At 41.7% G+C, this 12,657-nt stretch overlaps 1 protein-coding gene across 3 annotated transcripts in view; it reads left to right on the plus strand.

The window, feature by feature from the left end:
* Window positions 1–8,180: 8,180 nt before the first annotated feature.
* Window positions 8,181–12,657, plus strand: part of ITGB6 (integrin subunit beta 6) — a 145,882-nt gene continuing 141,405 nt past the window's right edge. For 2 of the 3 annotated variants that reach the window (XM_043894667.1, XM_043894669.1), the window contains exon 1: window positions 8,182–8,475. The gene's annotated coding sequence lies outside the window, so the exon portion shown is untranslated. Of the gene's footprint in view, window positions 8,476–12,657 lie in introns of all 3 variants that reach the window. The other variant, XM_043894670.1, reaches the window with a different exon arrangement.

A 12,657-nucleotide genomic window follows, 5' to 3' on the forward strand; every position in this document is an offset into this window, starting at 1 on the left:
TGATGTCCTTATAAGAAGAAGAGATTTGGACACACAGATACGTGCACAAAGGGAGGACCATGTGAAGACATGGGGAGAAGAGAGCCATCTCTAAACCAAGGAGAGATGCCTCAGAAGAAGCCAACCCTGCCAGCACCTTGATCTCAGACTTCTAGGCTCTAGAATTGTGAGAAAATTAATTTCCATTGTTTAAACTGCTCAACTGTATTCTTTGTTAGGGCATTCTGGGCAAACTAATATAGTCCATCTACCAAAATCACAGGTGCAGACCACCACCCCCTGTACTAGAGTCAAAATTCTCTCCCTGGCTTGTGTCTCTGCTCCCTCCCCGGACTCCAAGCTTAGGGGAAGAGAGAAAGGGCTCCCTGCTATTGCTGGCTGGTTTCACTTCACTTTTATTATAATGGAACATAATATGATAAATATAATATAAGAGATTATCTTTATTAAACTCACTTCAATTACTCCATTCATGTGCACCAGCAGTTACTACTAGGAGCTCAGACCGATCCACTTGTTCCCAGCAGTTTGCATGGTTTGCTCCTAAAACACAATGTCACCCAGCAGACACAGGCCAGGACAGTTCATCCTGCCATCTTACTGTGTGAAAGACATTTTCTGAAACTTCCTTTGGTGACAAGAAGCTGTTGGAATATGCAGCCTAGTGGTGAGGTCTGCGTAAATAAAGACCCCAAATCTGTGGATCCCAGGAAGCACTGACACCCTCCTACCAGGGAATGAGAAAGTGACAGCTCAGAAAAAGAAATTCATGCTTTAGGGAGAACACACTGGAAACGAATATTTATATTTATATATACAATATTCCATCATTGTATAAATAATTTCTGAAAACCATGTTTTCTCCATTAAAAATTCTGATAAATACCCATTTTAAAAACTTGGAAGTGGGAGTTAAAAAATCATTTAAAAACCTTTTAAATGTATAATTTTAGAGAGCTTTGAACATATCTCTAGCTATTAATCGATCTATCTACAAAAATGGTGCTTCGACAAGGCTTCCTTGCCTTTTCACTTTCTCTGGGTGTGGGCAATGGAGAGTACATTTTCACTAGATTATGAGAGCAATTGGTTGAAGCCAAAAAAAATGATGGAAAATTTTTAATGAACTTCCAACAGAATCTTTGCCTAGTTGGTAGATGTGCCCTAAAACCTGTCAGGATGGAGTCATTACAGACAACAATGCATTTCTTGCACATCTTTGATGCATTGCTTTTAGATACAATAGTCACTAACCAAGTATCAGAATAAACTGTGCGTAGATGATGTGAATCAAATCACCAAGTGGTAACATAAGCTTTTCCAGTGAGGCATAGAAATACAAAATGAACATACAATGTTAACAGCATGCATATGCGCTAAGTCACTTTAGTCATGTCAGACTCTTGTGAGCCCATGGACTGTAGCCTGCCAGGTTCCTCTGTTCATGGGATTCTCCAGGCAAGAATACTGGAGTGGGTTGCCATGCCCTCCTCCAGGAGATCGTCCCGACCCAGGGATTGAACCCACCTCTCTTACCTCTCTGGTGTTGGCAGACGTGTTCTTTCCTACTAGTGCCACCTGAGAAGCCCGTTAATGGCAAACGTTAATGGCAAAGGAAAGGGAAAAAGGATGTTTGTGCCACCGAGAAAACAAAGAACTTAATATTATTTCACTTTAAGAAGCAGTCTCTGTGCGTTTTTAAGAAACAGGGTATTAGTTCAATGGTATATGCCTAGCCATAAATAAATAACAGTATTGGGAGAATCTGCTTAATGTCTTTTGCTGATTCAGGTGAGTCATCCAAAAAGTTGGAGACCACTGAGCATTCCAGCAGAAAGGGCTGCAAAAGAAAAACCCACTGTACCCAAAATCTTAGAACTTCAGGCTCACAATTCTCTCTTGTTCCAACTGACTTCAAAGCCAGACAAGGGGGAGAGCACAAGAAAGGAATGCTGTGCCCGAGGGCCCGCCAGTGCCACCCAGCCTCCCGCCCGAGCCAGGGGGTCCGCTCCTGAGGAAGAGCTGCCACCTCTCAGAGAGGTTGGAAATATTTGGAATGTGGTGGGAGGCCCAAGGACCACCCAGTAGTAAAAACGCAGAGGAAAGCCTTCCAAATAAAACAGGAGACAGAAGGAGAGTGGCTCTTCTCCGGCTCCGCCTTCTGGCCTGGCCCGGGCGGAAGCAGTCAGTCCTCTCCTCCAACCCCCGCCTGCATCTTCCCGCACGCTTGACTGTCACCAAGGCCACGAACCTTGGAAAAATTGCTATCATATTGTCTAATATTTGGAGGTGACAGAAAACATCCTAGTCACGTCAGAGAAAATAGCTGTTTAGACTAGACTACAGGAAAATGCCCCTGGCACTCAGCTCAGCACGCCTTCTCTTAAATGCCACCAACAAAACAAGAACCCAGCTCCAGGCAGAGCTCTGGACGAATGAATATTTATTGCCTGGTCTTTCAGGCAGGGGCTATGAAAATACATTGATGGAGTGAATGTCACTGTCGTGACTTTGAAATCAATGCTGCTTCCCAGCTGTTTTCTGTTATTGTTTTTTTTTTTTTTCAGGATTCCTCACTGATTAAAATTAAAATCTGGTCACAGAAACTGGGACCCGGAGAGCTGTTCATTTCTCTGCATTCCTACAAAGGCATCCTGCTGTTCCCAGCTTTTCTCCTTAAAGACAGTGAGTGCAAGTCGCTCAGTCGTGTCCGACTCTTTGAGACCTTAAGGACTGTAGTCCGTAGGCTCCCCTTTCCATGGAATTCTCCAGGCCAGAATACTGGAGTGGATAGCTGTTGCCTTCTCCAGGGAATCTTCCTGACCCAGGAATTGAAGTCTCCTACATTGCAGGCAGATTCTTTACCAGCTGTGATTCTAAATCGCCTTCTCAGCACTGAAGGATGCACCAAACCAGCTTCATCTCCCTAGAGAAGCCCCTAGAGGAGATTATCTGAATGCTTGAAGAAGCCATCCTTCTTCGCAATTATCCAAAGGAGTCTGTGATGGTGATAAGATAATTCTTTCTGCTGCTCAGATGGTAAAGTGTCTGTCTGCAACTCAGGAGACCTGGGTTTGATCCCTGGGTTGGGAAGATCCCCTGGAGAAGGAAATGGCAGCCCACTCCCGTATTCTTGCCTGGAAAATCCCATGGACCCAGAGCCTGGTAGGCTACCATCCATGGGGTCACAAAGAGTTGGACACGACTGAAAGACTTCATTTCACTTTGTGAAATAACCCACATTCAGAGTTGTTAGCTTTGTGACTTAGATACTGGGAATTTGTTGTCATTTTTTAAATGTATATTTTTATTTTTAGTTTATTAAAAAATTTTTTTTTTTTTTTACTGCGCTGGGTCTTCATTGTGGCCTGGGGGCTTCTCTTGTTGCCCTCTGGTATATGGGATCTTAGTTCCCTGACCAAGGGTCAAATCCACATCCCCTGCATTGGAAAGCAAATTTCAACCACTAGACCACCGGGGAAGTTCCTAAGCTTTGTTTTTAAAGTCCATTCAGTTGTGGTCTGAGTAGAGATTAATGGTGTTTTGTAATCTCAGTGAGGTAAGCTCATTCCTGAGTTTTTTCCTTCACTATTCAGCCTCCTGCTCCACTCACAGGGGACCTTCTAAACCCAGGAACCTCTGGCTGAATCAAAACACAAGTACTCTGCCCAGAGCCACACTCGGTGGAGCCAAGCAAGGCTGGCAGATGCCACCATGTTCCATGACTATGGCCTCCCAACTAGGTTTTCCTTCTTTTCACTCCTGCAAAGAATAAAAAGGTCACATGATCCCAAATTATTTTTCCCAGATGACTTCCTAATGGGTACCTAGGGCATCCAAACTCCCTCTTACCAGGAAGCATTTGTCATTTTCTCCACACATCATGCTCCAGCAAAACCAGATTTCTCACGTTAAAGGATGAAGCACACACTTTCGTCCCACGGGCTTTTTGAAGAATGAAGGTGAGACCTTGATTTACTGAGATTTGCCTGCCCTGGTCTTTGATGCAAACAGATTCCTGGGCCTTGTGGCAGCCTTGTCCTTCATGTTTTGTGGCCAGGTCCATACCTATCTTGGCTGGAGAGCTAAGAGTGGAATTTTAACTATGAATTTCCTTGTCTTTAATAGACTGAAGTCAAAAGGCCACATTCTGTCTCAGATACACATGAACAACTTCCACTGGTGTTACTCGTGTATATCTGAGTTTAGTTAAGTACTCCAACACTTGAGCACTGTTGAAAAACATTCTTCTTCTTGTTTAATCTCTTTAATGTGCATGTAGGAGGGTGAAACAGCATGCAGAAATTAATCAAAACCACACTCTGTTTCAGATGATGTTTTGTTTTTAAGGGAACAAAGCCATTTGGAATCAATTCCATCATTATACACACCAACCACGGAGCCTCTCCAAGCTTCTCTTGGAGGTCGCATTAGCCCAGACCTACCTGGTTATTTAAGGGGCAGTTGTAGTAGAATGAAGCACACAATAGGTCTAGACTCAAAAGAGGCAAGATCAAGTTCCAGCTCTGGTAATATTGTACCCACTTGGCAAGCCATTTAATCTTTCCTGGTACCTGTTCATCTATAGGCTGTTAACGTTGTAAGGTTATTATGTGAATTCAGTACATGATGGGTGTTACATTTATTTTTTATTCAAAAGTATTTTTCCTGTTATAATGGCAAAAAATGTAAACAAATAGAAGCCCAATAATTATGGAAATAGTAAGGAGAGACTTCAAGTCAAACAATGAAAGCATTGATTGGTATATGCAAGCATAGGTTGGTATAGCTCCTTTGGAAAGTAGTTGCAATGCAACTACTGACAACACTGTGTAGGTAATGCTATCTTCTTTGATCCAATTATTCCACATATGAGTTTATCATTGAAAATATTAAAAAAAAAAAAAAGGAAGGGGGAATCTTCATGTGTAAAGGTATTTTTTCATAGTATATTTTTGTCATGGAAAGCAAGTGGAAACAACCTAAATTTTAAGTAAATAATGAAATTTAGATGCTTAGAAGATGCTTAAATTCTTATACTGTGAATGAATAGAAATGGATTCAAAATACACATTTTGTGTGATTATATGCAGAATCATTTGTACCAAGAAAAATAAGCATTAAGAAGGACTGGAAAGAAATAGGACAAGATTTCCAACAATAATGGGTAAAATATAACCAGAAGATGCTTTTAATAAAACCACTATGTGAACTTTTGCCCCTTTTTCCCTTCCTAATTCCTTATACATATATGACACTGTATATAGTAAGTGAATTACTTAAGCATTATGCCTTAGCTCCTAATTAACTAGAATACTTGTTTCAACCAACTCTCCATTTAATCAAAGTTCACCTTAATTAGCCCTGCAAAAGTTTTGAAATACTTTTTTCTGATGGTCTATTCTTATTTTTTCACCCAGCTATCTATAAGATCATAGATATTCAGGAACTAGCACATTTGGCATTTGGTCAAATAGCAAAAGCTTGGATTTAGTCATTGAGTGTCACAAGGCGCAACATCAAAGGAATTTTCCAGCATTGCTCCCCACATACAGCCCGGCTTATGTCACTTGATCCTGAAGAATGCCAAGCAGTGAGCAGCGAGTGGTGACTGCTCATGTCAGGGGAGCTAGTGTGTGTGTTTCTATCAACAGGAAAATGGGTGCAAGCCCAACAAGGAGTGTGCAGGGACGTTTGCATTGTAGACAGCAGATTTCAGTGAAAGTTCATCAGCATTATCATTGTGAGTTAAGCATAAGGAGGGGATACAATAAATAAAATCTCATCAATTTATAGAAACAGAAGAAAAGCATCCAAAAGAGGCAACTCCATGAATACTTGGTTCTCTGACCCACAGGAAGTAATATTTATTGCCTTCAGATGAGAGACATCTTTAGTGGTTTTCTTTTGTAATAACATTATAAAATAGCATTTTGGGTTTCTAGCATGTCCTACAGGCCTTTCTATTTCTCACTTGGGAACAGAGCACCACGCTCAGCATACAGTGGAGTTGTCCACTCGGGAAATGGATGCTATCCTGTGCTGCGGCAGCCCACAGAGGAAATGACTTTTGCAGAGAAGGAATAACATCTCCAGGGCAAAAATTAACTCAGTCCTTGAATTTCAAATAGAAATGTTTCCTCACACCTGAGCTCACCTAAAGAGCAAAAGAGTGAACATTGACCTCAATTATAGGGAAGGAAAAGCCCTTTGAAGGCTGATGGGATCACAGAGGGTTAGAAATGAACAGTACTGATATTCCACCACCCACAAGATACACACAGATGAGGAGACAGTTCAGAGAGGTTAGAAATTTTTTTGAGATCACACAGCCAGGAAATGATGGAGTCAGAATTCAGCCCCAAGTCCCCTGGCTCTCTGCAGCTCTGTTGTTCAGTTGCCAAGTCATGTCCAACTCTTCGCAATCGCATGGACTATAGCACACCAGGCTTCCCTGTCCCTCACCACCTCCTGGAGTTTTCCCAAGTTCACGTCCATTGCATCCGGCTTCTACACAAATACAACAGGGCTTGTGATCTGCCAGACCGCCACCAGAACTGTTCTTCAGATGTTCAGGAAGTGGTGTAGCATGATGGTACGTGCTTTGGAGCCAGACCAGAGTTTAAATCTGAACTGTCACTGGCTAGTGTGTGACCCTGGGCAAGTCATCTCTCTGAATGTCAGGCTCATCTATAAAGCCAGATCATAAATCCAACCCCACAGTGGGGTGGGAAGAATTAAATGATATAATGACCTCAAGTGCTAGACAGGTCACAGGGACTCAATGAACAGGATCTGCCCCTACAATCCTACTGCTGTTCTTGAAAGTGAAAAGTGAAGCCGCTCAGTCGTGTCCAACTCTTTGCAACCCTGTGGACTGTAGCCCACCAGGCTCCTCTGTCCATGGGATTCTCCAGGCAAGGATACTGGCTGCTGCTGCTGCAGCTAAGTCGCTTCAGTCATGTCTGACTCTGTGCGACCCCATAGATGGCAGCCCACCTGGCTCCCCCGTCCCTGGAATTCTCCACACAAGAACACTTGGGTGGGTTGCCATTTCCTTCTCCAGTGCATGGAAGTGAAAAGTGAAAGAGAAGTCGCTCAGTCGTGTCCGACTCTTCAGGACCCCATGGACTGCAGCCTACCAGGCTCCTCTGTCCATGGGACTTTCCAGGCAAGAGTACTGGAGTGGGTTGCCATTGCCTTCTCCAGGGGATCTTCCCAACCCAGGGATGAAACCCAGGGATCAAACCTGGGTCTCCCGCATTGGAGGCAGACGCTTTAACCTCTGAGCTGTTCTAGAAGGTAGACCCAAAGCCCTGAATAGTCAGCTCAGCTACAGAGGAAGAATGTGCTCCAGATGCTTCATCCTTCTTCACAAGAGCTGTATGGCTGTGTCTGAACTCTTTTGTGCCCAATCAGAATAAATCAAATCCAATCTAAACCATTTAGTGCTTGGCACTATTTGTGATACCAATTCATCAATTTTCATTTTCATTTTCTAGTTTACCCAAACCAGCCATTTCTAGAGGCTAGCAACTTTCAACTAAGCCTGCCAATAAAATATGACTCATCTTGAAAAATACCACAATCTTTCTGAAGGAGTGTAAATATAAATATACACAATATAGAAAAAATTTTATTAGTTTATTTTTTATTGAAGCATAGTGGATTTACAGTGTTGTGTTACATTCTGATGTACAGAAAAGTGATTTATATATTCTTTTTCATTTTCCATTATGGTTTATTACAGGATGTTGAATATAGTTCCCTGTGCTATACAGTAGAACCTTATTGTTTATCTCGTCTATATATAGTGGATTTAATCTGCCAACCCCAAACTTCCAATCCTTTCCTCTTCCATCTGCCTACCCCCTTGGCATCCATAAGTCTGTTCTCTATGTCTGTGAGTCAATACAGGAAAATTTGATTGGAGTTTGGTCTTCAGCTTGGGTGCCAGTTCAACTCCAAATTTACCCAGTTCTATTTTGGGGCATTAAAGTCTATATGTGCTTAATATCCCAGCCACCCTGCCATCCATGAGGTTTGAATAAAGTTCATCCTTTATGGAATGAACTTGATCCTCCTGCCTTACTTTTGGTCTCTCTCCAGAGAGGCTAATGTGCTGGCATAGTTCTGCCATTTGTCAGCCAGAAGTCTGGTTACACATTTGCTCGTCAATCTAAACCTAACCTATTCATACACGCACTTGGGGTTTCCTGTAAATCAACCAGACGTTCTGTCATTCACCAGCAATATCTCTCCATAGTGTTCTACACCCACGTGCCTTCGTGAACTATTCACTATGTTTGTGGAAGAAGCATTCAAATCAATGTGCTTTTTCAGGAATGGTGACACCAGAATGTTATAATCTGTTCATTACCACAAGGATAAATGATATTTCTGCCAAAGACTTTTGATAACGGGTACAGTAATGCATCTCAACACTTTCTGAAATTTAAAGGTCTGTCCTCAAAGGTAAGTAGGATAATGCATGACTAACAAAAGCAAATCCCAGATTCCGGAGCTAAACTGTCCTTGTCAGTGTACTTGATCGTTTCGAGCATACGCTGCCTTAGAAAGTTCATAATGTTATTTATATTCTCTTGATGTTAATGTCCAGGTAAGGCTGACCCCATGGTCTGTTAAAGGGCAGGTCCTTCTTAACTTAGCATGCTTTATTGTGGTGTTTCTTCTATTGGAATTCACACACGCTTTTTAACAGTTGTGCTTCAGGAATCTGCTCTGGGTTAAGGATGATATTTCATAGAATTATCATTTCATCATTCATTAAAATATTTTAACATTCAGTTGATTTCTCTTCAGAAGCTTAAGATATTTGTTTCTGATTAGAGTAATTAGTTGTTAACATTGTTTTTAAAATAGGTGATTTGACTCTAGCCCTCACTAGCTCTTCTGGCATCTGCAAGAGGTACAAAGGAACTATGGAACTGGAAATTTAAGCAAGAGAAACAGCAGTTCTTATTGATACGTGTACCACATTGTGACGGCCAGTTAACGTCAGTGTTTCAGCATTGTAAAATGGTGTTTACGTGTAGAGCTAATTCATGAAAACTATGGATGGAATGAAGGGGGGAAAGCCTCCAATCTAGCATATCTTCAAAGAGCACATTTTATTCCCACAAGTGCCTGAAAATGCCTGGTGTCATTCCTATTCACTTTTGTATCGTTACTATTCACTTCAAGCACTTGGGGATATGAGTATCAGTGCTGTAAAAAAAAAAATCCAGTATCTGTGAAAATCCAAATAGCGTGTCCTCTAAAATTAAAGACTCACAGATAGAGCTGTATCATATTGGCTTTCAAGATGTCAAAAATGAACAGAATATACGTTCTGGTCAGAGAGTAATGGTGGTTCCTTACAGTTTCGGATTCTGAACAGGCTCAGCCGATCATCATTAAAGTTCTCAAGTCTGGGTTTCAAACATCAAGTTGCTTTTTTGATAGTATAAAGATTAGTGTCTACCGAAGTAAAATTCTGTGCCTTAGTGAAATGTAGAAATACCTTCCTTCCCAAGCCATCTCTCCTCTTCATTCCTGTTCCTTCCCAAGGCAGCAGTTTTCCTCTATCTGATGTACACCCTCTAGTGTTTCCTGGATGAAGTACAGAAACTAAAGCTCAATTTACAAACAAAAAACATCATTGCAGTCTTGAAATATTATCCCCAGTTACCATACACTAAAGCAAACTTACCACCAGATGTTTTGACATGAACTTTAAGTGATTGCCAAAACTTTTTCAGCCGAGAGTCTCAAAGCTAAATTCTTGTATTCCAACTTCAGATCCCAAAAGAGGACATTGACTTCTACTCTGTTAAGTTTAGATTCCTTCCCTTAGAATTCTTATATTCTAATTAACGTTTATTGTGCTATGCAGAGCAGGGAGGTGTTCAGTGAGAACTAAAGCATGCCAGCAAGCATTTCTTCGACCTATTTTCCATGGGTAGAACTTACACTGAATTCTCCTAAGTTACTCAAGAATTTCAAGGTATTTTTGACTCAAGAGAAAAGTGATTAATTTTTTAAATGGCTTTACAGAAACTATGGGCATATTTTCCGCCATAGAAGCCCTTAGGTCAAACCAGAAAGAGTAGCCATTTGGGAAATGTATTCCTTATGAGCACTTTTTCTTGACAGAGAAGAAAATATATTTCCAAACCTGTCAGCTGCTGTCGCTGCTACTTTGGAAGCCAGCCACAGCTGATTGTGTGAGCTAACTATAGGCCAAGGTCATCTGGGGATCCACCCTGTTCACAGGGATGGCACCCACATCTCGCCAGGGCATGTGGCCTGCCAGTTCAGGCAGAACAGCCCAGGGAGCTATTTTCAGTTGGCCTTCCCACGAGAAGACCCTGGACTGTCCTTCATGCCACCAGCATCCAGTTCCATACTCAGCCATATTCTCAACCATAATCTGATCTCTTCTCTTCTTCACAATCTCTTTTGAGACTGGTATAACAGCTTGATAGATGCATCTAAACTTAACATTAACACTGATCTTCTGCTTAAACAGCACAAGGCTCATCACACACACGGCTCTGCTGTTGTGCTTTGCTCACGCGGTTGTGTCTCTTTGTGACCCCATGGACTGTAGCCCACCAGGCTGCTCTGTCCACGGAATTTATTCACCAGGTGAGGATACTGGAGTGGGTTGCCATTTCCTCCTCCAGGGGCATCTTCCTGACCCAGGGATCAAACGTCTCCCCTGTCTCTTGCACTGCAGACAGATTCTTTACCGCTGAGCCATCGGGGAAACATATATAGCTCTACTACATATAAAATTATTTCAAACAAGTGCCTGAGCGAGAAACTGCAGACGAATTTAGCCTCTTTCATTTCTATAGCCATCCACCACCCCCCATCCCTTGCAGGTCTAGTCCATTCAGATTCCCAAAAATCTGTTGTTGATCCTCTCCCCTTCCACGTTTCCTGTCATTACAGTTCACCCACGTTTGCTTAGACTTCTGCAGTAGCCTCCCAGTCGATCTTCCTGCCTCCAATCACCAATATTCTACCATAAGTTATCTTTCAAAACTATAAATCAGAATGTATAACTCTTCTGTTTAAAATCCTTCCATGTTTCTCCATCACCAATGAGATAAATTTTGACCTCACTACACCAGCATCCTTCAAGATCCAGAGAGTCTTGCCTACTTTTCCAGCTCATCCCTTATCATTTCCTTTATGCCATCTTTCCATCTCTGCTTTCATCACATAAATATAATCTATGTTTTGACCAAATTAATTACTTACTCTCCCCTAAGCCCACCATGCTCTTTCATGTCTCCAGAGCTGCCTAGTGATCTTATCTACCTAGTGAATTTCTAGTTTTCTCCCATTAGGATTCAGTTTGACCTTCACCTTTTGGATGGAGCTTCCCCTGACATGCTTCCAAAACTCCTTACACAGCTCACACACACAAACATATGTAGTTAGTCCCTTGATTCTCTGTAGGCCACTGTTTACTCTTTCTTCTTGTATCACTACACACACACACAGACACACACCTTGGACTCTCCAGTTAGACTACAAGGCTTTTAATGTAGGAAACTTATATTATTGATTTTTGTGTTCCCAGATGTTATTTGCCAGACCAGGGGTGGAGACAGTGAACAAGACAAACATAATCATTCCCTCCACAAAGCCTGCTGTTCAACCATCTCTCCATTGTCCCTTGAAGCCAACCTTTATAAAGGATTCTGTCTATCTGCACTGAGTATGCTCCTACCTGGCATCCCTCTGGGTTTGTGTGAGTCCTTGTAATTCATCATGGCTTCATTCAAGTCTTCTTGCCTTGCCTTTCTCTGACAGTGAGTGGATTATGAATTGGTTAAAGGACCATATCTAAGGATGCTGTGTACAGAACCAATGCTGATCGTAAGGAGGCTTCTAGAAGTACCACCAAGGCCTCTGTCATGCCTATATTTTGTGTCAATTGGAGGTTTTGATATACATAGAAAGCATATGCTTACTCCTTATGTGAACAAAGTGAAGATGGTTAAGAATGATATCCAATCACAGAATCAAGATGTATTGATTATCTCTTGCCACACAGCAAATCATACCAAAGTGAGGGGCTTAAAACAACAAACGTTTATTAATATTATCTCACAGTTTCTCTAGTGCAAAGAACTCAGACTAGCCCTGTGAACAGACAGGGAAAATGCTCAGTCTTCACTAGGAAGACTCCAATCTGCTTGAGGGAAATGGAAGGACAAGACAAGTCTGAAGAAATCCACGGGAGAGAAATAGCAACATACTCCATGATAGGTATAGTGAAGAACAGCACTTTAGAAGAATTTTTTTTTTCTTTTTTTTTTTTTTTTAATTTTTTTATTAGTTGGAGGCTAATTACTTCACAACATTTCAGTGGGTTTTGTCATACATTGACATGAATCAGCCATAGATTTACACTTATTCCCCATCCCGAATTTAAAGATATATCCTGGGCTCCCATTTTCACTTAGCAATCAGATAACAAGGCCCTTAGTAAGCAGCTGCTCCCTTGTGATAACCCACAAGCTCCAACTGAACACAGTCCTGACACTGCCTTGTAGCATGCAAATTGGCATTTACCCTATTGTCATCTTAGAGGGCTTTCCTGGTGAATCAGTGGTAAAGAATATGCCTGCAATGCAG

Source organism: Cervus elaphus, chromosome 33 (genome assembly GCF_910594005.1).
Source record: "Cervus elaphus chromosome 33, mCerEla1.1, whole genome shotgun sequence".
In the NCBI taxonomy this organism is placed as follows: domain Eukaryota; kingdom Metazoa; phylum Chordata; class Mammalia; order Artiodactyla; family Cervidae; genus Cervus; species Cervus elaphus.